Source organism: Lissotriton helveticus, chromosome 1_1 (assembly GCF_964261635.1).
Source record: "Lissotriton helveticus chromosome 1_1, aLisHel1.1, whole genome shotgun sequence".
Taxonomy (NCBI): Eukaryota; Metazoa; Chordata; class Amphibia; order Caudata; family Salamandridae; genus Lissotriton; species Lissotriton helveticus.
The window spans coordinates 2,113,772,455-2,113,795,568 of NC_136057.1; the positions used below are offsets into that span (position 1 = coordinate 2,113,772,455).

Below are 23,114 nucleotides of genomic sequence, written 5' to 3' on the forward strand. Positions count from 1 at the left end.
ATATGCGTCCGCTCCAAGAATGCTTGGCACACCAGTGGACTCAGGCTCCAGGACAGTTGAACGACCTAGTGTTGGTGATCGGTCGGGCATACAACTCTCTGCATTGGTGGAATCCACAACCTTTGCAAGGGCCGACCATTCCAGGAGCCTGTGCCACAGATTATCCTGATGACGGACGCATCTCTCCAGGGATGGGGAGCTCATGTGCTCCACTACACGGTGCAGGGACTATGGACGACGCAGCAAAAGCAGATGCACATCAACTACCTAGAACTGAAGGCAATCTTCATGGCGATGAAGGCATTCAAAGTACATCTGTGCAACAAGGTCGTGTTGATCCGGACGGACAATGTGACGGCCATGTACTACATCCAAAAGCAGGGAGGTACACACTCTCCACAGTTGTCTCATCTGGCTCAGAGCATGTGGAAGTGGGCCATTCAGAGGAACATCTTCCTCATGGCGGAACACCTCCCGGGCAAGGACAATCAGATGGCGGACCTGCTCAGCAGGTACAGCCACCAAATGCACGAGTGGGAGATACATCCATCAGTACTCCGCCCGTACTTCCAGCAGTGGGGTCATCCAGAGATAGACCTGTTCGCCACAAGGGAAAACGCAAAATGCCAAAGCTTTGCCGCCAGGTTCCCTCACCCACAGTCGCAGGGCAATGCGATATGGATGAACTGGTCAGGCAGATTTGCGTACGCTTTTCCCCCAGCGCCTCTCATACCGCTGGTGGCAAGAAAGCTAAAGCAACACTCGATGACACTCATCCTGGTTGCTCCAACGTTGGCACGCCAACCATGGTACACCATGTTTCTAGAACTCTCCATGGTACCGCATCAAAGGCTGCACCTCACACCCAGGCTTTTGACGCAGAACCATGGCGACATTCAGCATCCAGATCCGCAACAGCTCAACCTGGCGATCTGGCTCCTGAGGTCTTAGAGTTTGGCTACCTTGACTTGCCTCCTGAATGCATGGATATCATTCGGGAGGCGAGAAAGCCCACCACTAGGGCCTGCTATGCAGCGTAATGGAAGTGGTTTGTCATTTACTGTACTGAACACCACATCAACCCTAGATGCATCCATTCCCAACATCATATGTTATTTGTTACATCTTTACAAATGCAATCTAGCATATGCTTCCATTCGGATACACTTATCCGCCATAGCGGCTTATCTCCAAAACAGGCAGCATCTCTCCGTTTTCAGAGTGCCTGCCATTAAAGCCTTCCTAGAAGGACTAAAGCGGGTCATCCCTCCCAGGACCCCGCCAGCTCCTGTATGGAACCTCAATGTGGTCCTCACCAGGTTGATGGGCCCACCTTTTGAACCTCTACATTCATGTGAGATTCAGTTCTTAACGTGGAAAGTGGCTTTTCTCATTGCCATTACGTCTCTACGACGTGTTAGTGAGCTACAGGCGCTCACTGTACAAGAGCCATTCATTCAAATTCCCTCCAACAGGGTGGTGCTGCGCACTAACCCTAAATTTCTTCCTAAAGTGGTTTCGCAGTTCCATGTCAATCAGACCATTGAACTGCCCGCGTTCTTTCAAAACCCAGAGACAGTGGCCGAAAGAATGCTCCACACTCTTGATGTCAAAAGGTCTTTGATGTACTACATCGATAGAACCAAGGACTTTCGGAAGACACAACAACTCTTTGCGGCCTTTTCAGCCCAGCACAAAGGCAACCCCATTTCCAAAGCCGGTATAGCCAGGTGGATCGTTGAGTGTATTCAGATTTGCTATCACAAGGCTAAGCGCACCTTAACTGTCCCCCCCAGAGCCCACTCCACCCGCAAGTTGGGGGCCTCCATGGCTTTCCTTGGTAATATTCCTTTGGAAGATATTTGTAGAGCAGCCACATGGTCTACACCACACACATTTACTAAACATTACTGTGTAGATGTGCACTCCAAGCAGCAGGCAGCTGTAGGGCAGGCTGTTCTTGAAACACTTTTTCAGACTTCTGCAGCTGGCATAGGCGGCCGCCGTTAATGGAGGGACTGCTATGTATTCTATGCTATAGATATGAATTCAGCAGCCCACGAGCCTCGAACTGAATATGCTACTTACCAGTATGCATCTGTTCTTGGCATGTAGGGCTGCTGACCCTCATATCGCCCGCCCTCCTCCCCGGCGCCTGTAGCGGCTGCAGACTTTTTACACATACTCTTAGCATGGCCATCGCTTACACTGTTACACTCCATCGTTGCCACAATGGCTAAAAACAATCGGAGGATGGAGTCGATGCCCATACGCACTGTAGTCCAGGGGAGGAGCCACCTATCTCGTGATACTTCGAAGACTCTTCCAGGACAACAATGTGCAATCATCCGGACCCAACACTAGGTGGCGATCTATGCTATAGATATGAATGTCAGCAGCCCTACATGCCAAGAACAGATGCATACTGGTAAGTAGCATATTCATTATTCATCGTGCATATGCCTTGTTTCTCTAGCAGTCTTTCTGACGGGGCTAACTCCTCTTTTATGCAGTCCTGTAATCTGACAGATCCAAGTTGGACATTTTCTTTTTTTTTCTTTTTTTCCCCCAACAAATTTTGAGTTTTATCATGCAAGTCATCATTATAATGCATCGTAATTAAATCCGTGGCAACGGAAGTCAACAGACCCTGCACAGAGTAACTTGAGGGCAAGGTTTGTGGAATGGGGCCATTTATAGTGGGTGAACTGAAAACTGCTGTCTTGGCAATTCCAGGAGATTTGGGGGTGATCACACACTTCAATACACAAGGGTCAGTGTGTGAAGAAGTACAGGCTTATTTTTTCTTTTCATTTTCACCGCATCCTTTTCAGATTCCATTGCCCAAAAAAGTACTTGTTTTGAAGGTAGCTCAGAACAAAAACTATGAAATATTCCAGTGGCATGTGGCATGGCACATTGCTTTTCTACTGTATTAAATCATGGCTGTGTGTAAGAAGTTTGTGTTATTTACCGAATAATTGCACAAGCAAAGGATATTCCTGTAGAGAGCACCACTGAGAAGTTTGTCTTTTAGCTCGACAGTGGAAGAATGACTGTGCTGAACTTAACTGCAGATAAACTACTAATTCCAAGTTGTAGTTGTGCCACCCAAATCTGCTAAGGTCTTTGGCTTTGCGGCCTACACATCAAGGCATGACTGCTACCAGTTTTTCTGTGGTTTAAAACCTGGACTTTAATTGTGGTTCTTGAATCTCTTTTGTGTGCTAGGGTGATCCGTCGCAAACACTTTTTTAAAAAAACATCGCTGTAGCATTGAGACTGTTATTATAATGCAGCACATCTTTGCTTGCCCAGTGACTAACTTGGTGTATTGCATTCAGGTCGTGCCACGTGTCTCTGAGGAACATGATCACATAGCACTGGTCTTGTCTTCTTTCCGGTGACTGCCTAACTCTTTGTTTTTGTAGGTATATCTATCTTAATAATCTTCGATCATCTGTGCATCTGATATGGTTAATTCCATTCCGAATAGAATATACAGCATAGTCACGGCTGTCGTGTGCTGTACAAACCCATTCTGACATACTGAAATTGCTTAGCTGTCTAACAGTAATCGTCTACAAGTCTTATATGTGGAAAGGTGGCATTACCTCTAAGGCCAGGAAGCTGAGTTGATCTTCCCATGTCTGGTCATGTGAAGTACTTGTGTTTGCCTCCTGTTATTGCCTCCTTTTGAATATTTGAACCATAAATGGATGTTTGTTGGTGTTTTTGAAGGACCAAGGTCCCAAAAAAGCCCCTTTGGACAATTACGTACTTTCTACATCATTCATACACACATTGCCTCTCAACCGTGGACTTGCTATGGACACCAGGGATGATGCAAAAAAAGAAATCTAAAAAGTTTTAAAAAATAGTAAACCAAATTATTCATGATTAAAATACACAGTGTGATTCTAAGTCTATCCAACAATATAATCCTCATTAAAAACACAAATACAGTTCTACATCAAACACATAAATGTACATAAAAGTGCATCATACACAGAAAAAATGTTTACAGAAAAATTCATATAGTAAAAATTGCGAACCTTAAAAGGAAGAACTGATTCCTATTGCAGAGGAAAACCAATGAATCGTGGATAAATCGATTGTCACAGCTATTCATTTTTTAAAAAAATGCTGTAATTCGAGACCATTGTCATCACAGATTTGACATGGAATCCTCATAAAAGCATAGACGCGTTTCGGTGGGCGCTAAATCTTGGCCAACACCTTCATCAGGAAATTATTAATAAAAGATCCCAATCACAAGCAAGATCTGTTTCTTCTGGGTACACAGTCTCCAGAATAAATGCCAGCTCCTCCTGCCACAACAGATCTCCCGAGGCTTCGCCGGGAGCAACAACGCTACCTGCTGTGGTGCAACTTGACTTTTTAAAACTTTATTTTTAGACTTTGCCTTACCTGTTCGGGGGCCGCGCTCTGGTCATCGCGCACCCCTCTTGCCGCCACTTCGCCCCCCCTGGGTTCTCGTCACTGAGCGCCCCACGCCGAGCGTTCTCACCCCCTCTGACGGGCAGGTCACTGGGATGGGCGTGGCTTCCATCTTGGGCTGCTCTGGGGTTGGCGGTGCAGCTCCTCTGTCCCTCCCCCCCCCCCCTGGCTAGTTCTTCCGGGCCTGGCTAGTTCCGCCCAGCTCCTCCTGCCACAACAGATCTCCCGAGGCTTCGCCGGGAGCAACAACGCTACCTGCTGTGGCGCAACTTGACTTTTTAAAACTTTATTTTTAGACTTTGCCTTACCTGTTCGGGGGCCGCGCTCTGGTCATCGCGCACCCCTCTTGCCGCCACTTCGCCCCCCCTGGGTTCTCGCCACTGAGCGCCCCACGCCGAGCGTTCTCACCCCCTCTGACGGGCAGGTCACTGGGATGGGCGTGGCTTCCATCTTGGGCTGCTCTGGGGTTGGCGGTGCAGCTCCTCTGTCCCTCCACCCCCTGCCACGCCCCTACTACTTCCTGTGGCCTATTTCATGGCAATCCTATCCCGGCCGCGCAGCGGACGAGCGCCTAAGTTAAGCCCGTCTGCGCCCGTCCGCGACAGGCCGGGACCCGGGGCCACTCACCCTGCCCCCTCTGCTTGCATATACATCCGTGCAGCTCCTCTCCTGCTCGGGTGATGTGCCTCTCCCTCTGTGTCTCACGCAGCATCTTATTTCCCTAGGCATCTATGCCCCTCATTCTGGCCGTACTGTTTCCCTGAAGTCTACCCCTTCCTTACACCCCCAGGCTTCTACGCCTCCCACCACTATACCTTCTTCCTCCCATATTGCCTCTGCCTGCCTCCTTAACACTCGCTCGGCAGGCAAGCATCAACTGCAATTATTCAACCTCCTCACCTCTGATTCTCCTGACTTTCTGTTCTTAACAGAAACCTGGTTCTCAGAGGCTTCCCTTCCTGACATCCTGGCTATCCTCCCCGATTCCTATTACGCCCTTCGGGCCGATCGCCCTGATGGTAGGATCGGTGGCGGTGTAGCCATGGTCGCTCGGACCAGTCGTCAATTCCAGCTTCTTTCTCAACCTTCCATAGCTGGCGTGGATTTTTTGGTCGCTCGTTCCACTAATCTTCCCGTTCCCCTGACAGTTGTCCTTGTGTACCGCCCCCCCCTGAGTATGCCCTTATTTGTGGCCTCCCTGCAGGAACTCCTTGCTACTCTTGTAGTCAATAACTCCTCGGTACTCCTGCTGGGAGACTTCAATTACTGGCCTGGTGATCCCAGGGAGGACCTGGCGTCTAAAGACTTCACGGCCACTCTCGTGTGTCTTAATTTCCAGTCTCACGTATCTGCTCCTACCCACAACCTTGGCCATACTTTGGACCAAGTTTGGTCATCTCAGGATATAGTCTCCTCCCCCAATATTCTTCCCTGCACATGGTCTGACCACTCTCTCATTTTATTTCTATCAACCTTGGCTCCCCTCACAAACCCCTCCGTCCTAAGAATATCCTCGCCCGCAGCTGGAACCGCGCGGACCTGCATTCCCTTTCCCTCTCCCTTGCCTCTTCTCCCCCTGACCTTACTGGCCTTCCTCTTGACACCCAGGCCGCTGCGGTCAGCAACTGGCTATCCTCCTGTGATCAAGCTGCCCCTCTTAAGATAGTCAAGTCTGTTCGCCCTCATGAGGCCCATAAATTGTTTAACTCTGAACTTAAGGTCCTTAAACTGGAACTCAGACGCTCTGAGCGTCTCTGGCGCCGTAATTACTGCCCTGTTCTCAGGGCCAACTACAAACGCCTGTTGAATGACTATAAAAAAGCCATCCTGGCGTCTAAGACCAAGTATTTCTCTGAGCAGGTTGCTTTGTCCGCGAACAAATCTAAAGAGATTTTTTCTCTGGTTAACATCTTGGCCACCTCTGATCGCGTCTGTCCTAAGCTTATTCCTTCCCAGGCCCTCTGCTCCTCCTTAAACGACTTCTTTATTGAGAAGATCGTTAAAATTACATCCAACATTCCTTCCACTCCCCTCCTTTCCCATCATTCTGCTCTCTGTTCCCAAATCCTTCCTTGATTCCTTCCCTCCTATTTCCTTGGACTCTTTCCTTGCCTTGCTCATTAAAATCAAGTCTGGCTCTCCAGCCGACTGCGCTCCCGCCCGCGTGCTGAGTACTCTCTTTACATCTTGCCCCACTACTCCCCTTTCTCTTCGTAATGCTTCTCTTTCCACTGGTTTGGTCCCCTCCTCATTTAAATCTGCAATTGTCCTCCCCATTCTTAAAAAACCTGGTCTGGATTCCTCCCTTCTCTCTAATTTCAGACCCATTTCTCTCTTACCCTATCTTGCTAAAACTCTTGAAAGTTATGTCACCTCTTGTCTTTCCTCTTTCGTTGAGCAGAACCACCTTCTCGCTTCCCATCAAGCGGGCTTCCGCTCGGGTCACTCTACGGAGTCAGTGGTGCTTGCGGTCCTTGATGAGCTGAAAGCCAAGGCTGATACCAACTCTCCCCAAGCTTTGGTTCTCCTCGATTTGTCCGCTGCGTTCGACACGGTTGATCATACCATCTTACTTGACCGTGTCGGCGCAGCGGGCATTCGGGGCTCTGCTCTCTCCTGGATTGCGTCCTTTCTTACAGGTCGCTCACAAGCTGTTCACCTCTCTGGCTTCTCCGCTTCTTCCCTCCCGGTGTCTTGTGGGGTTCCCCAGTGCTCCTCCCTCTCTCCTCTTCTTTTTAATCTTTATATTCGTCCCCTCATTGTTTCTCTTCTCGATCTGGGGGTCTCTGTGTATAACTACGCAGATGACCTCCAGCTCGTCTTTGATCTTTCTTCCTCTTCTCACTCTTTATCATTCTTTCGCTCTACTTTAGTTTTGTTTTCATTTCCGGATGGATGAGCGCCAATCATCTCAAGCTCAACCCAGACAAGACCGAGCTTGTCTTGATTGGTGGCTCATCCAGTCCTTGGTCCTCTGCCTTCTGGCCCCCCACTCTTGGTCCCCCCCCACCCCGGTTTCCTCTGTTAAAACACTGGGCATTAAGGTCAGCCAGGACCTGTCTATGCATGGTCAGGTTAGTTCTGTTGTGTCCTCCTGCTTTCTTTCCCTTCGTCTGATCCGAAAAATGTCTCGTTTTTTTTCTCTGAATTCCCTTAAAATTATTATTTCGGCCCTTATTATTTCTCGCCTTGATTATGGAAACAGCTTGTTCGTGGGCATTCCTGCCTATGAAACTCGCCGTCTCCAAGCAATTCAAAATCAGGCTGCTCGTCTTATTTTTCATTTTCCCAAATCTCACCACATCACTCCTGTTCTTAAATCACTTCACTGGCTTCCTGTTCTGCAGAGATCCCTATTTAAATTAGGGTGCCTAGTCTTCCGGGCGGTTGACCGCTCTGCCCCGGTGTTCATTAATTCTCTGATTTCCACTCACATCCCTGCTCGGACCCTCCGTTCCTCTAGTTCTTCCCTCCTCACTGTTCCCCGCTTCCGCAAAACCCGCACTGGTGGTACCAGATTCTCTGTTCTTCCTCCCCGGTTTTGGAACTCTCTCCCTCTTTCCCTTCGCTCAATTCCTATTTTCTCACACTTCCGTAAAGCGCTCAAGACTTTTTTGTTTACCCAGGCATACTCCGGCTAACTTCCTTGGCCCTGTTCTGTTCTGACTCGTAGAGCTCTCAGCGCCAGGAAGCCGCTTGGCCACCGTGCGCTCTATAAATACTTTATTCATTCATTCATTCATTCAGGTGAGAGTCTATACAACTATTGCCAATAGCTACTCAGTTCTCAGTACCTTGGAATGAATTCTAGATTTGATGCAATGCTATACCACTACGCAGGAAAACTCTTCCATCTACGGTTCAGTTCACATGCTCCATATTTGAATTCTTATATCTGATCCTATTCTTTTAATCCTGACCACCGTGCGGTCTTATGAAGCTCCACAGGGAAAGGTTAAAGCCCAATTCTCGCTTTATAAAATAGATGCGCTTATGCCCGCAAAGAATCTATCGTTTTAGATAGTTATACACGGAGAATTTCTCTTTCTTTATGCACGGGGAATTTCTCTTTCTTTAATGCTCAGGCTCCCAATGTTTCCCTCCGTTAGGGTAAAACACCCTAGAGTCTTCGGCAAAAATCTGTTCCTGACGTCTGTACGGGGCAGAGTACCTCCAGCACTTGGCATTTTTGAAGGACCTACTTGGAATGGTCACATTGTTACTATAGGTCCGCAGGCACTTGAAGCCCAGTGTGATCTATCCCACCGGCATGTTTTGGCTCTGTTGAACCCATGGAATCAATATAATCCACCTTAAGGTTGGCCCCAAATCCATGTTAAGGTTGGCCACATTTTAATACCAAAATTTTGATTTATTAGTTTTCCTTGGCTAGATGGTGTCATCAAGCATGACTTTATTATTCATCTGTCCTGGTTGCCAGTAAAATCCTCACCATAGTGGAGGTCATGCAAATGTTTTCTTTCAAGTACTGGGATTTCTATCATTGCTGTAGAATCCTCCCAATTGATCTTGTCCTGTTCTTTACCTACTGCTGAGTGAAAGTATCACTTTTTTAACATTCATTAGTGTACAATCATTATGTTGGATGTTTAAAATAGAGCCCAAAGGGCACTTGGTAGTTTATTTGCTTGCTCTTAAGATGTTGGTATTTTATGCACAGTGTGTCAGAAGCTGGGTTTCTGTTTCAGTAACCCCCCCCCTCCCCCACACACACACACTTTTTGCCAGTCTACTGTTACACTTTGACTCAACGTGCCCTGGGTCCCTGCCAATCGGGTTCCCAGGGCCTGTGTTCTTTCCCTAAAACTGTACCTCTCTGGCCACATGACAGTCCCTTGTAAAGGGTACCATGGGCACTGTGGGGCTGCAGCAATTATTGTGCCTCCCTTAGAGTGGAAAAAAAAAAAATATGTATGTATGTATGTATGTATGTATGTATGTATGTATGTTGTGTGTATATATATATATATATATATATATATATATTGTGTGTATATATATGTGTGTATATATATGTGTATATATATATATATATATATATATATATATATATATATTGTGTGTATATATATGTGTGTATATATATGTGTATATATATATATATATACTCTCCGAGGTTAAGGATGCACTCATTCAGCAGCCCTTGCTTCAAAACAGGTAAAGACATCTCCGCACCCCAGTCTGCAGCTTCTCATGTCTCGATTAAAAGCCTGACGCGTTTCTGAGCCTACGCTATACCTGTGGGTACCTTGGAGCTTATATATATATATATATATATCTATATCCACATCCATCTATCCTACTGGCAGCCGCCAGTAGGTAGATATAGTTAGGACCTACTTTCCATAGGAAATACGCAACATTCTATTTGGAATACCTTTGGGGCCGGTTGACGAATCTTCGCAAAATTCTCAAAACTAATGGCCAGGTCCGCTCCTATCCTGAAAGTCTCTGGGTGATTCGTGAAGCGGGGGCAGAGAAAAAAGGGGGAGTCCCAAAGCGTGTATTCCCCATGCAATTTTCCATAGGGACCTTTAGCCGCAGCTACGCTGAACGGAATTACACCAAATTTGGCAAAGAGGCAGTCCTCAGTTCAGACTCGTTCCTTTTGCTTAAATGGTGTCAATCTGTTCAGTAGTTTTTTAGACATTGAAGGAAAAAAGTGTGTATGTATGTGTGTGTATATAATATATATAATAAATCTGGGCGGAGCCCAACATCTCATTGTGAAATCTGATTGGCTGTCAGCACTTCATCCAAGAAGTGTTGGCAGCCATCTTGGGACCAATATACATGATAGCACCTCATTAAAAAGCATTGCAGTTAATAGAAGGTTTTAAGACTTTAGTTGCATTATAAATCATTTGTTGAGGGTACCATACTCATTTTAGGAATTGTGGTGTTCTAAGTTGATTTTACCATGTGAAAAAGCCTTCTGCTGGGATATCATGAATCCTGTTTGAGAGAACTATGTTCTCATGCTTGTCCCATAGAGGTTTGGAAGGTGCTCCAGAAGCTTAAATGAGAGCATATTTCTGTAAATTCACATGATCTTTCTCAGTCTTGTGAGAATGAAGTCTGACATTCTCAGTAAAACATGTACATCCAACAAGGGCAGAGGCTGTCAGTTGATTCCTTTGTGTAATACTGCAGCTCCCCAGAGTATTCTTAAGAACAACTAGAGTGCTAACAGTCTTACTTATGACAGAATTATGGCACACCTGAAGCCATCTTGATTGGAATAAACTGGTAACACTTGAAACATTTATTTTAAAAAGGAACAAAATGAGGGGGCTCATTTTTTCATAGAAATTATGATTAGTGGTGTAGAAAGAAAAATTACGGCATGTTTTATGAGATCTCAAATCCTCTTCTATTTAATTTGAAAATTCTGACATGCAGTCTGAACAATCACTTTCAATACCAGCAGTAGACTTCCAGTTAACTCCCTGGTGAGCACTACACCCTACACTACTCCAACACCACTGCACTACCCTAAAACACTACCCCCTACAGTAGACAAACACCACTGACCTTCCCTGAACCCTAAAACACTACCCCCAGCATGACCCCCTACACTATACAAACACCACTGCATGACCCTAAAACACTACCACCAGCACGACCCCCTACACTATACAAACACCACTGTACTACCCTAAACCCTGAAACACTACCCCAGCACAAACCCACAAACACTACCCAAACACCACTGCACTACCCTAAACCCACCCCAGCACAACCCCCTACACTACACAAACACCACTGCACCACCCTAAACTCAAAATCCACCCCCACCATGACCCCCTACACTACACCAATACCACTGCATGACCCTAAAACACTACCCCCAGCACGACCCCCTACACTACACAAATACCACTGCATGACACCACTGCATGACCTTAAAACACTACCCCAGCACAAACCCGCAGACACTACACAAACACCACTGCACTACCCTAAACCCTAAATCTACCCCAGCATGACCCCCTACACTAACACCATTGCACTACCCTAACCCCTAAAACAGAACCCCAGCACGACCCCATACACTACAAAAACACCGCTGCACTACCCTAAATCTACCCCCAACACGACCACCTACACTACCCATTCACCACTGCGTTACCCTAAACCACTACCCCCGGCACAACCCCCTACACAAACACCACTGCCCTGTGGTGCGTTTTAAGTTGAGGAATTAGTTCCTCTTCAATCTTGAGGATCCCTAGGGGTCAACTAGCCCACCAGGTACCTCCACTATGTTCCAGGGAGCTGCGTTGCAGAAAGGTGATCTGAAGCCACGCCCCTTTTTACATCTCTACAACGCAGCTCTGTGGCGCTTACCGGAGGTAGCTGGTGGGCTAGTTGCACCCCAGGGACCCTTAGTATTCAAGGGGAGTTAATCTCCCAACTTAAAACGCGCCTTGGGGCTTGTTTGCACAGTGGTGAAGGGAGGGAGCGGGGCCTGAGTTCACATGTGTGCAAACACACCCTGTGGCGCGGTTTAAGTTGGGGAATTAATTCCTTGTCAATCCTGAGGGTTCCTGGGGGCCAACTACCCCATCAGGTACCTCTAGTAAGTGCCACGGAGCTGCGTTGCAGAGTGTTGTAAAAAGGGGCATGGCCTCTGAACACCTCTCTGCAACGCAGCCTTCTGGCGCATACTGGAGGTACCTGGTGGTAATTAATTCTTGAACTTAAAAAGCGCCCCAGGGCGTGTTTGCAGACATATAAGCTCAGGCCACGCCCCCTTCCTTCACCACTGTGCAAACGAGCCCTGTGGCGTGTTTTAAGTTGGGAAGTAATTCTATTTCAATACTGAGTCCCCCTGAGGGCCAAATAGCCCAACCGGTATCTCCAGTATGTGCCAGGGAGCTGTGTTGCAGACAGGTGTTCAGAGGCCATGCTCCTTTTTACACCTCTCTGCAACGCAGCTCTGTGACTGACTGGAGGTACCCAGTGGGCTAGTTTGACCCCAGGGACCCTTTGGATTGAATGGGACTTAATCTCTCAACTCAGAACTGTGACATGGTGTGTTTACACAATGGTGAAGGGAGGGGACGGGACCTGACGTGATGTGTGCAAACACGCCCTGTGGCGCGTTTTAAGTTGGGGGAAAAAATTCCACTTCAAACCTGAGGGACCGTGGGCGCCAAGTAGCCCACCTGGTGCTTCCAGGAAGCGCCACTGCACTGCGTTGCAGAAAGGGGCTGCAGGCCGTGCCCCTTTTTACATCTCTGCTACGCAGCTCTGTGGCGCTTACTGGATGTACTACAAATTCCGATTTACTTACCTGTTATCAGGAGGGACCTCACTACTGCATCTTTGAGCCCTGTACTGATCCTGAGAAGTAATTCTATCTATACTTACCAGTAACTTGAATTTTCTTCCATAGGCTAACATTGACTGGTTTTACATGGAAATTCTTCTAAGTGTGGAGTTTTGGAACTTTAACATATTCACCTAAAATCATCCGAACAACGAATTCCGATTTACTCCCCTGTTATCAGGAGAGAAACCAGTGCTGCATCTTTTAGCCCAGCACTGAACCTGAAAAGTAATTCTAACCGTACTTACCAGTAACTTGTAATTCCCTCCATAGGAATCCATTGTCTGGTTTTCACCAGAAAAGTTTCTAAGTGTTGATTTTCACAAACTACAAATATTCCTTACAAATTGCCTGTATGACTTAAACACATTCTTTCAACTGTTTACAGGAGATGCCTCAGTGCTGGATCCAGGATCCACCACCGAGTAAGAAAAAGTAATGATAACACTACCTTACCTGCTAAGTGAATTTCCTCCCATAGGATAACATTGGAAATTCTATGTGAAAAAGTTTCTAAGTGTCAACTTTTAAAATACAATAATATTCCTTAGAAATCCCTACTGTATCCACAACGCTTTTACTCAACTGTTTACAGGAGATGTCCAAGGACTGAATCTAGGATCCAGTCCTGTGGTTAGAAAAGTAATCCATAGAGTAACTAATTGCATTTAACTAGAAATTCACATTGAGCTCAATGTTGCATTGTATTTGAAATTGTGTTGCCCATTGCAACAACTGTAAATACTGTACTTAAAAGTCTATTGCCAAAGTATTTAAACTAAAGTAATTCATTCTGAGAAGGTATATTTTGTAATGTAATGTATAATGTAATTATAATGTAATTTGAAAAATAAAATATCTGAAAATAGTGTAAAAAAAAATTTGTAAATCAGTATCAAAAAAATGCCTTTTAAAATTAGTCATTTACAAAACCTTGGCAATTCACTGAAAAAACCATAGGTTTTAGGCGTGTTTGTAGTTAGCTGGACATTCATTTCACTCGTACAAAACCATTGAAATTCCTCCGATATAGTTAGTACAACTAACTATAACTCGCGCGCCCGCAATCCACTGCTGATGATGTCACATATTACATCATTCATGACACTGTCCGTGACCTCACTGACATCACTGATGACATCATCCATGTGACAATCTGATACATCTCATCATACACTAGTATACCCTTTCAACACTCATTATAAAATATGGAGTACTATATTTAAAACCATTGTCACACCAATACAAGTTTCTTAAAAACCCACTCACTGATTACTACATCTACACACACATCTAAACACTTGCCTACAGATTCACTCATACATGCTATCTAAGATCAATAGAACACTATTAAATATACGTCTACACCTACTTTACACACCAGCACACCATTTTTTTTAAACAGTTTATTGGATTTTATATCGACATATAATATATGACCATGACCACAGCATCCATATCCGGTAAACACGTCCCCCAATTTAACATCAATTCCCCCCCAAAACCCCTCCCCCCTTATGTTCGGTGGTGTGGACATATCCAGAAGTTTGTATCATAACATAGTACCAGCTGCACATAAGTCGTCTTCCTCCACTATCTGGGCATTCCGCAATGCCTGAGTCAGGGCCTCCCAAGCACTCGCCATCTCCAAAGCCTGATCAATTATCAACGCGCCTAGCCTGCCGAAGCCGGACCACACTCACACTCTGCCCATTTGCATAACTCCATACGCCAGCTCCTGCTCGAGGGTCCCGCCCTTGACTTCCAGTGCCAGGTTATCTCTCGTTTGGCCAACAATAAGCCTAAATCAATAAATTTGCTGGTTATTTTCGTTTTGGCCGTGTGCGGAAACCATTGTAAGGAAACCATAAGCAGGTAGCCATGTTGTAGTCTAGGTGTCGGTCAGTTATGACGTCTAGAAGTTCCCCCACATCTGCCCAATATTACCAGCACACACCATATTGACTTATGCGGTCATCCTACTCACTTATGCAAATAATTGATCATACTTGCATTTACTCAGCTACACACTTATACAAACACCACTTTAATTATTCATATAGTAACTCAGTAACTCATACTTGGTGTGTTATAAAATCACTATTGCATGTATAAATGTGAGAAAGTGCCATCTTTCTTGCACTGGTATGCCCCCACTTTTTTCTGAACTGCTGATGTGCTTTGCCTGAGTGTGCCCTGGGTTCCTGCCAACCAGGTCCCCAGGGCCTGTGTTCCTTCCCTAAAACGGTGTTGAAACTAAAACCCAATTGGCATCTCTGGCCACTTGTCAGCCCCTAGCAAATGGCACCCTAGGTACCCAGGGCATGGTGACCAGAGAAGACCCCTCAGGACTGCAGCACCTATTGTGCCACCCTCAGGGGCCCTGTACCCTGACGCCCACACACTACCTTTGCAGGCTGAGTGTCTAAGTACAGAACTAAACAAAGAGTCAACATGGCACACATCCCTGTGTGCCATTCCCACAGAACCCACTGCCCTGGCATATTTCAGTCACCCCTCTAGCTTGGTGCAATTTGCCAGAAGTGTGGGCACCGGTGCATGAGCCCTGTGCCCCTACAGTACCCAGGGCCATTCCTGGGCACTGTAAGTGCAGTGATGCCATTAAGAGTATATGGTGCTGGGAGGTTGTCATTACGAACTCCACAGCACCATAATAGCTACACTGAAGACTGACAAGTTTGGTACCAAACCTCTCAGCACATTAAACCCGCACTGATGCCAGTTTGGGATTTAATGTAAAATGCACCAGAGGGCATCTTAGAGATGCCCCCTGAGAACCTAACCTACAATCCACGTCTGGGCTGAGTGGCTGCAGAGGCTGCCACACAGCAGACATGTTGCTGGACCGCTGGGTGGAGATCCCCCCCGCTCTCCTGGGCCTCCAACAATTCACATCCTGGGCGAGGTGCTAGGTCTCATCCCCCAGTATGGGCAGGGGGAAGCTTCAAAGGCATGCCGCCTCTGTGAGCTTCTCCACAGCATTTGCTGTACCTAGCAACTGGCCCCCACCAGTCCTGACCAGTGTCCCCACTAACATGCGTGCCTGTGCGCTGGCGCACCAGTAAGGCACCGAGCGCGCAGTGTCCCGTGTGAAGCGCGCACACGTTCTTGCCGCCGCCCGCTTTTAAAGCTCGAGCGGCGAAAACTACAATTTACCAGTTGCCTGAGTCCTTTGTGAAAGTATTCCTGTTAGTGACGGCGTCCGTTATGTGCTGCAGTTAACAGGAATACTTTTACAAATGCCCTCAATCAGCCCGCAACCTCTCTATTCATAAAGGACACGGATCAAGTCCAAAAGCACGAGGTGTGCTTTACACATCGTGCTTTTTGACTTGCTTCATTTAGTTTCTAAATAGAGCGCGGCTGGGTGCTGATTGTGGCCGTTCTGAAAATATTTAATTGCAGCACTGTCAATGAAGGAAGTCCAAAAGCACGATGTGTAAAGCACACCTCGTGCTTTTGGACTTGATCCGTGTCCTTTATGAATAGAGAGAGGTTGCGGGCTGATTGGGGGCATTTGTGAAAGTATTCCTGTTAACTGCAGCACATAACGGGCGCTGTCATTAACCGGAATCCTTTCACAATCAAATTTGGAAAATGGTTGTAGAGCTGTTGTGCATGCTAAGGACACGTTTTCATCTTTTCTGCGCATTCTCTATACTGACGCACACAAAATGCGACTTGAATTCGCTGATTGCATCAGCTAGCACCAGGATATGTTTTTGTAAGTAAATACAAGCCGTAAGGTAGTCATTAACAGAAATTGCTTTGTCGTCTCCGTGAAGGCTAAGAATCGGTCTGCCGTTAGACAGGTTATCAAATTACACGGGCACAGAAACAGTCCCTTCAAATTGAATTACTACGCGCAGTTTCCTTTATGTGATATATTCTATTTGTACTGCCTCGTTTTCTCTTGGAATGCATTTAATCTCTTGGTAACTGAGTACTTAAGGAACATGTTTTATATTTATTTTTAAACCCTGTATATCACATTAACCAATTCTTGAGCAAAGCTCATCGTTCTCAAAGATAGCGGTATTTGTCATATTCCAAGAAATTCTAGTAATTATTTTGAAAGAAGATGCAGCAGTTAGTAGCAAAAATTTAACAAAAGTAGACCAGGGTGAAACTTTGAGACAAGCCAAAATTTCTGAAGTTTTTTCATCCACATTGTGCAAAATTTACAAAAGTTTTCAAAATGTTTAGGTAAATTATGCATTTAAGGAGAAATCACTTTCCCTGCTCATGCTGGTCTCTCACATAATTTGTTTTTATGCTAGATAAGCCCTCGAGTGATAAAGTAATGAATGATACCTAGGAGTATATTTATGAAGGGGTTTTGGGTCGCGTTTACACCACACAACATGGTGCATGATTTCTACCCCACATTTAGAAAATAAATGTAGCAAGTTTTTATATAGTGCAGACTCAACCCAAAAGTATTGGAGCGCTTTACATCATTTTTTATTATATATTTTTTGTATACATGGGGAGATTAATTGATTTGCCCAGAATCACAGGATGTTAGGCATACTTATTTATATATAACAAATATACACTGCCTTTTATATTTATATTTCTAGTTTGTTGGACATGTATCATTGCTGCAGATTCTACACTTTGCATTATATCGCCACCTGGTGTTGGGCTCGGATGATTGCATGTTGTTGTCGTCTTGGAAGAAGTCTTTTGTAGTCACGAGATAGGTGACTTCCCTTGGACGATAGTGCGCATGGGCATCGACTCCATCTTTAGATTGTTTTTTTCTGCCACTGGGTAGGGATGACATTTTTCCGCTCCGGTTCGAAATCTACTTTATAAGTACTTCGACGCGTAAAAACGTATTCAAACTTCACCTAACTACTTTCGATATCGACCAACATCATCTCGACTCCGTCAGCTCGATTCCGGTCGTCGACGCGGGTCTTTGGGCCTATCCACGCCGTGAGGCCTACACCTCCTGGAAAGGACGCCATTCAATAGATGGCCCACGTGTGGAGCAAAGTTTCCACACAGCGACCACCGCGAGGTCTGTAACCATGTCCTTATCGCCAGATCACGACGAATCCAGCTGTACCTTTTGATCCAAGAAAACCATTCGAGATTGGAGGACCCGTCGACAAGACCTCCAGAGATCAGCTCCGGAACCGGTGGATATCTTCGACTAAGAGGTTCCGTTCATCCCGAAGAAGATTCAGATCTCCAAATCGTCGTATCAGAGGCAGACAACTCTGACTCCATACCATCGGGTCAACGCATGGGTACTACTGCCCCTGCCCCATACCCAGCACCCAAATCGAAGGCAAAGGTCAACACTCTGCCTCCGGGGCCCTGTCGCGACCGAAAAAACAGTTTCGAAAGCCCCGCCATCGAGCCCGGCTCCGGAGAAAATACTCAAGCCTTCCGGTAGCTCCTTACCGAGCAAGCCGCACGTGCCAATCCCACCACCTCCCTCTGCACCGAAACCATCGACTTCAAAAGACAAACCGATGAAGCCAGCGTCCGATGCCTCGAGGCCGACGACACCAGCTTCCACTCCGAAGCCATCATCTTCGGAACCTAAACCTACAAGGCCTGATTCCGATGCGCTCAAGCCCTCCAACAGCCTACAACTCCGAAAACAACACCTTCGGTGCCGAAATCTACGCCAAAGGACACAGTAATAACTCTTAAGGCTAAAGACGAGCAGCAACCACGCCCGGAACCGAATAAATCCCGACAAAGGTTCCGCAAGGAGAAGACGTTTTCCTACCTGATCCTCTACAAAAGAAGATCTACATTGACCCAAAGACAGGTCATGTATCCACTACACCTCACAGGAAGAGGAAATTAGACACAGCACCTGCAGTGCCTGTCAAGAAGGACTCTGCTACATCTCCTATGCACCCTTCTTCTCCCATACCTCCTTCTCCTTCATCTCCTGTTCTTCTCCTATACCTCCTCCTCCATTTCCTGTTCCTCCTAACATTTCACCTCAAATTTCTTCCGAACACACTCCCCTTCACATTCACCTCAAAATGATGGAGTATAGCCTAGGGGGAGGGTTAGACCCAGATTAGCCTTTCCCATACCCTATTGATGATCCAGACTGGGAGTACACAAACCCACAAGATTTGCCAGATATTCCTGACCCACAGTCGTATCCATCAAAGCCTTCTCCCCCAGAAGATGTTTGTTTCGGGCACTTGCTGAACAGGGCTGCCATTTACCATGGGGTCACCATGCATTCAGATGAGGCAGAGGAAGATTTTTTATTAAATACATTTGAACAATCGCAAAGGTCTGTTTAAATTCTTCCTATGATTAAAGGGGTCATCAAACCTGCTCCAGAGGTATTTAAAAATCCTGTACGTGCTAGGTTCCTAAACCCTAGAATTGAAAAAAGTACAGGCCTGCTCCTGGGGATTCAACCTACTTTAAAGGACAACTACCCTTCGATTCACTTGTTGTCTCAAATGCTAGAAAGCGGGCAAACTCACAGACGTCAGGTGAAGCACCTCCACCTGATAAAGAATCTAAGGTGATAGATGCTTCAGGCATGAGAATAGCTGGACAAGCTACCAATACATGGCGCATAGCTAACTCACAAGCCCTCCTTGCAATATACGACGGGGCTCATTATGACCAGTTAGAAACACTACTACAACATCTAACTGACCAATATAAGGCGCAGGCAACTGACCTTCTACAAGAAGGAAAGTTAATTTCAAATGCCTCAATCAAGTGCACACTTGATGTAGCAGACACTGCATCTAGAGCTGTAAACATTAGTGTCCTACTTAGACGTCATGCGTGGCTACGCATTTCACGATTTCAGCAGGAAGTGCAAACTACCATCTTAAATCAGCCTTTCAACCAACATCAATTGTTTGGACCAGAGGTTGACACATCACTTGAGAAAATGAAAAAAGATACAGATACAGCCAAATCTATGGGAGCTTTGCAGTCCACACAAGCTAGAGGCTCCTTTCGTCGCTCCTTCTATAGAGGAGGCTCCAAGCAAACTGGAGCAGACAATACAGCTTCCTTCAAGTCCAATACAGCTTCCTTCAAGTCCAATACACAAACATCCTCTAGTAAAGGATATTTTAGAGGAGGCTATAGAGGCAACAACCAGGGAAGAGGTCGGGGTAACCACAGTAATTAACCTCTTCCACCACAAAACAGTGACTTCCCTCTGCTCCCCCAACAGCATTCCACTCCTGTGGGGGGCAGATTAACACAGTTCCTACCTGTCTGGAATTCCATCACAAAAGACAGGTGGGTAAGACAAATTATCCAGCATGGCTACTGCCTCGAACTTACAGCTACCCCATCACACATACCACCCAGGCAGCGTCCAATGTCTGTAGAACACCTTACTCTGATCAAACAAGAAGTCCTATCACTTCTTCAAAAGGATGCTATAGAAATAGTTCCTTTACAACACCAAAGAACAGGGGTGTACTCGCTGTATTTTCTAATACCCAAAAAGGACTGGACACTAACACCAATTCTCGAACTCCGGCCCCTCAATCATTATGTACAATCAGATCATTTTCATATGATCACTTTACAACAAATGCTCCCACTGCTGCAACAAGGCAATTTCCTTGCAACACTAGACCTAAAGGAGGCCTACTTACACATTCCTATACATCCTGCTTACAGAAAGTATCTAAGGTTTATACTCTAAGGACATTATCAGTTCAAAGTCCTTCCATTCGGAGTGACAACGGCACGACGAGTATTCACAAAGTGCCTAGCAGTAGTAGCAGCACATCTCAGGAGACGGCAATTACATGTCTTTCCTTATCTAGACGATTGGCTCATAAAAGCCAATTCATTCAATCAGTGTGTCCAACACACACATCAGACAATTCAAACATTGCACGACTTAAGGTTCACAATCAACTACGCCAAGTCTCACGTGCAACCCTCTCATATACATCAGTATCTAGGGGCTACAATAAACACGTCTACAGCTCTAGCGTATCCTAGTCCGTCAAGGATACAGAGCATTCAAACCTTAGTCACAGCTTTTCAACACCAACAATCTCTGCAAGCCAGAGTGTTCACGGGACTAATAGGCATGATGGTATCCTGCATCTTCATAGTACCTCATGCAAGACTGCAGATGCGTCCGTTACAAGAATGTCTAGCACAACATTGCAACCAGGCTCAAGGTCAACTAACAGACCTGGTGTTGGTAGACAGCCGCACACATCGCTCTCTGCAGTGGTGGAACACCAAAAATTTGACAAAGGCGGCCATTCCTCGAACCTGTTCCACAACTAGTGCTCACAGCAGATGCATTCCTCACAGGATGGGGAGCTCATCTCCTACATCATACAACTCAAGGACAATGGAACAGTCAACAAAAATTGTTCCATATCAACCATCTAGAGCTGCTAGCCATATTCTTAGCACTCAAAACATTCCAAGTACAGAACAAAGCTGTCTTAATCCGGACGGACAACATGACAGCCATGTATTGTATATAAAAACAGGGGGGGACACACTCTACAACTGTCCCAGCTCGCACAGAACATTTGGAGATGGGCCATTCCACAGAACATATATCTGTTGGTAGAGCACCTGCCAGGAGTTCACAATCAGATAGCAGATCTGTTGAGTCGGCAGACACAACAAATTCACTAATGGGAACTACATCCGCAGGTTCTTCAACTATTCTTTCACAAGTGGGGTCATGCAGACATAGATCTGTTCGCCACACACAAAGTAAAATGCCCAACCTGCGCCGCCAGGTTTCAACACCCTCTGTCCAAGGGCAATGCGATATGGATGAACTGGTCCGGCAGATTTGCGTACGCTTTTCCGCCACTACCACTATTACCATTAGTAGTACGCAAGCTCAGGCAACAGTCTCTCAAACTGATTCTAGTAGCTCCCACATGGGCACACCAACCCTTGGTTCACCACACTGCTAGAACAATCTCTAGTTCCACACCAAAAGTTACGACTGACTCCATCCCTCTAACGCAGAACCATGGAGACATCGAAATCTGGCTCCTGAAGTTTTAGAGTTTCGTTATCTTAACCTACCACCAGACTGTATGAACATCATTAAAGAGGCCCGGAGACCCACTACCAGAGCTTGTAATGCTGCTAAATGGAAGAGATTTGACAGTTATTGCAACAATAACCACATTGATCCCCTGGATACTTCCATCCAAAATATCATTTGCTACCTTTTACATTTACAAAGGTGTAACTTGGCATACTCATCCATACACCTGCACCTTGCAGCAATTGCAGCATATTTACAAACCAGACAACATCTGTCTCTTTTCAGAGTGCCTGCAATTAAAGCATTTAAGGAAGGATTGAAAAGAATCATCCCACCCAGGTTGCCACCTTCTCTAGTGTGGAACCTGAACGTTGTTCTTATAAGACTCATGGGACCCCCTTTTGAGCCTTTACATAAATGTGAACTGTAATTCCTCACCTGGAAAACACTCTTCTAAGAGAGGTAATCGCAATAAGGAAAGCTAAGTGAGATACAAGCATTCACAATACAAGAACCATTTTTATAATTACATCGTAACAAAGTCGTTTTAAGAACTAATCCAAAATACCTTCCAAAAGTCATAATTCCTTTTCATTTAACCCAATCTGATTTTCAAAAACCCAGACTCTGTAGCAGAAAGGGCTCTGCACACACTAGATGTTAAAAGAGCTCTTCTTTACTATATAGATAGAACTAAGTCTTTTCGAAAAACAAAACAACTGTTTGTGTCTTTCTCTCCAGCTCATAAAGGCAACCCCATCTCTAAAGGTGGGATTGCAAGGTGGATTGTAAAATGTATACAAATATCTCTCCAAAAGCAAAACGTACATTAACAGTTCCTCCTAGAGCGCACTCCACACGCAAACTAGGAGTCTCTATGGCTTTCTTAGGAAACATCCCCCTAGAGGACATATGCAAGGCAGCAACATGGTCTACAACACAGACCTTCACTAAACACTACTGTGTTGAAGTGCAAGCCAAGCAGCAAGCTGCGGTAGGCCAAGCTGTCCTTAAAACTCTGTCAAACTACTGCAACAGATACAGGTGACCACCGCTAGGGGAGACACTGCTGCAAAATCGATGCTAAGTGTATAATCTGCAGCTCGTATGCCTCGAACGGAAATTGCTACTTACCGGTATGCATCTGTTCTTGGCATGTAGAGCTGCAGAGTTGTACACGCCCTCCCGCCTCCCCGGGACCTGTATCTGTTCCAGTTTTATCTTACTTAGATGCACACGCATGGACATCTTTTTCCCCTATCTCGT

At 45.8% G+C, this 23,114-nt stretch overlaps 1 protein-coding gene across 1 annotated transcript in view; it reads left to right on the forward strand.

Moving 5' to 3' along the window:
- Nucleotides 1–23,114, forward strand: part of LOC144756356 (DBIRD complex subunit ZNF326-like) — a 254,068-nt gene that overhangs the window by 45,649 nt on the left and 185,305 nt on the right. The gene's annotated exons all lie outside the window — the stretch shown is intronic.